Source organism: Triticum aestivum, chromosome 4D, assembly GCF_018294505.1.
Source record: "Triticum aestivum cultivar Chinese Spring chromosome 4D, IWGSC CS RefSeq v2.1, whole genome shotgun sequence".
NCBI lineage: Eukaryota > Viridiplantae > Streptophyta > Magnoliopsida > Poales > Poaceae > Triticum > Triticum aestivum.
The window spans coordinates 305,626,294-305,628,834 of record NC_057805.1 but is presented as its reverse complement, the minus strand read 5'-3'; the positions used below and the strand labels follow the sequence as shown (position 1 = coordinate 305,628,834).

The 2,541-nt window shown below is 41.6% G+C and overlaps 1 long non-coding RNA gene across 1 annotated transcript; it reads left to right on the top strand.

The window, feature by feature from the left end:
- The first annotated feature begins 204 nt into the window (after positions 1-204).
- On the top strand, positions 205-2,322 carry LOC123099938 (uncharacterized). Its single transcript, XR_006448307.1, has 3 exons — positions 205-577; positions 668-1,224; positions 1,328-2,322. It is a non-coding gene; the product is annotated as an uncharacterized lncRNA (long non-coding RNA).
- The last annotated feature ends 219 nt before the right edge of the window (positions 2,323-2,541 follow it).

The following is a 2,541-nucleotide window of genomic DNA, read 5'->3' as shown; positions in this document are numbered from 1 at the left end:
CATGCAGCCTATCCACATCATCATCCCACTACCACCAATGATCTTGACATGTAGGCTTCCACGTCACTATATTTTTTCTATTTTTTTTCTTTTACATGTAATCATCCTTTCTCTCTCCCGCAGGTGTGACTCAGATCTGCAGCCAATAATTGATCCCGCCCGTGCACCAGACCCGACACGTTGGTTCCTCCTTCTTGGCCCGCAGAAGTGGAATCGAATGCTCCTCCCGTCGAAGCGTCCTTTCTTTATTGAGGGAACCAGTCAAAACGTCTTTGATGCGAGTGTGAGGCCGCCCCGTCTCCCGTCCCCCATAAATCTCTCCCCAGACGATACAGACCACGCCGCGACGTACGCAACAGAACACAACCGCTTCTAGGGTTTGCGACCGTCGGTGTGTAGGACTGGTGGCTACGATGACGATGGCAGGGCAAGGGCGACCTCAAGATGATTGATCTGGAGGGAATGGATGGAGCTTCATCATGCAGAAGGGTATCAACATCTTCGAGGGCAAGTCGGAGCCACGGTTCTGCTCCGAAGAAAGCATGATCGATCTGGGGGAATGGATGATGCTCTGCATGTAAGTCGCCTTCCTCCCCACCTCCCTTCGGCCATGCCTAAGGCTTGGCCCGATTTCATCCCCCAATTGTTTTTCTATTTTGTTGCGCAGAACGATATAATCACATCAGCTATATGACGAGTACCACGAGTCCTTTGAGGAGTACATCCGAGCCGCAGTGAGCGGATTTGCCACTCTTGCTGATACGTACATGAGTGTTGTGTGTTCAGATTATCCTCTTTTTTTATGTGTCGGTGCTTGCACAGATGGGTTTATATTTGTGTGCTTTTGGGGGTTCAGGTGGACCGTGAGGTGGGTTATTTACTTACTTTACTAGCTGCGAATGATTACATCTCATCTTACTGTGTACTAACACATAATCAGATCCCATTAAGTTATTTTGTTCTTTGACAATTTGAAACAAACCTTCCTATTGGAATTCCTGTATACTACTGTATCTTTTATGCAATAGGTGCATCCTGGATAATATCCTTAATTTACATTAGTGCATCAGTGAGTTTGCTTTTTATCTGACAATGTGTTTAGGTAAATTTATTTATGCTCCATCTTTCTCAGACCAAAGAATGATATCAAGAAGCTGGAAATGTGAAACTGCATTCTGGATGCTTTTGGACGAGTCCTGGATCCAGCCCTGTCTTCATCAAGCTGTATGTATATCGGCTCTCACTTGACATATCTGAGTTGTGCATTCAACAACGTCTTCGTCGAGCTTCTAGCATGGTAACTGTAGCATTTTTTTTGTTGATTTAGCTAACTCTGCAGATAGGGAGGAAGCCGTCTAGGCTGCTTGGTTCTAGGTGATAAGCTTATGAGCGGGGACAAGTGATGATCTGGTGGACCTGCTTATGGCACTTCTCCTTGTCTACCTTGACAACTCATCTGGTCGTCGGTGTCCCATCTCCTGAGATGTGCGGGTGTTGAGCCCAGCGACATGGATGTAGTCTGATTTGAGGATGGCTGTTTTTACTTTTTCTTTAGTAATTCTGATGCTGTCTAAATGATCATCCTCTATTTCAGGTTGAAGGTCTTCATTGTTGCATATTCAAAGTTACATTGGACACGTATAATACATAGTTCCTGATGTAATAAAATTTTCGTCTGACTTTTCATCTGTGCTATTCAGCTATCCATTAGTTTCCATCACAATAATGGTGTTTTGTTGTTGAGACAAGCAGGTTAGTGATTGTTGGCTTTGCTGAATTGGTAGATTTTAGTTCAGTTAAAAACTGCCGAACTACTGAATTGGTGACCTTTCTCTATAACTCTTTCTTTGTGCGTGGCTTCTTCGTTTCAATTTCTTTGTATAAACACCACTGTTACAATTTGATGAAAGCAACACTTTTGTATGTACATCCTTTAATAGATATGTTTTCCCAAGAAAAGGCGAGATGTTTTAATTCACTGGTAAGTTACTATTTTCTTTAAACGGTTTATTTCTCCTCATTAGAACTTTTAGCAAAAAATATTCCGCAGCAACGCGCGGGGAATCATCTAGTTTAGGATAATAATTGGAGAGGTATTTTATAGCTTTGAGGATAATGGATTGCATTGAGAGAACATTGTCAAACATGAATAATTCAATGCATCCAGAGTGAATTATGATAAAATATCTCATGCAAAACAGATTCTCGAGAGATAAATATAGCATGGGTTTATTAACGTTACAACACCAAGATTCACAAGCATTTCAGAGTGAAATCTCATGATATTCCACCTGCCAAACAGATATACCAACGATAACATTGTAGCGGGGGTGTTATTATCGTTAATTTTGGAATTCCCTAGAGGCAATAATATTGTATTATTATATTTCCCTATTCACAATTAAGAGTTTATATTCGATGCTATAACTGCTATGATCCTGGAATGTGCGATTCATTGGAAAACTCATATACACGTGTGGAATGAGAAACAGTAAAGTAAGATTCCTAGTCTCGCCTCTAGGACTAACTCAAGTGTTGTTG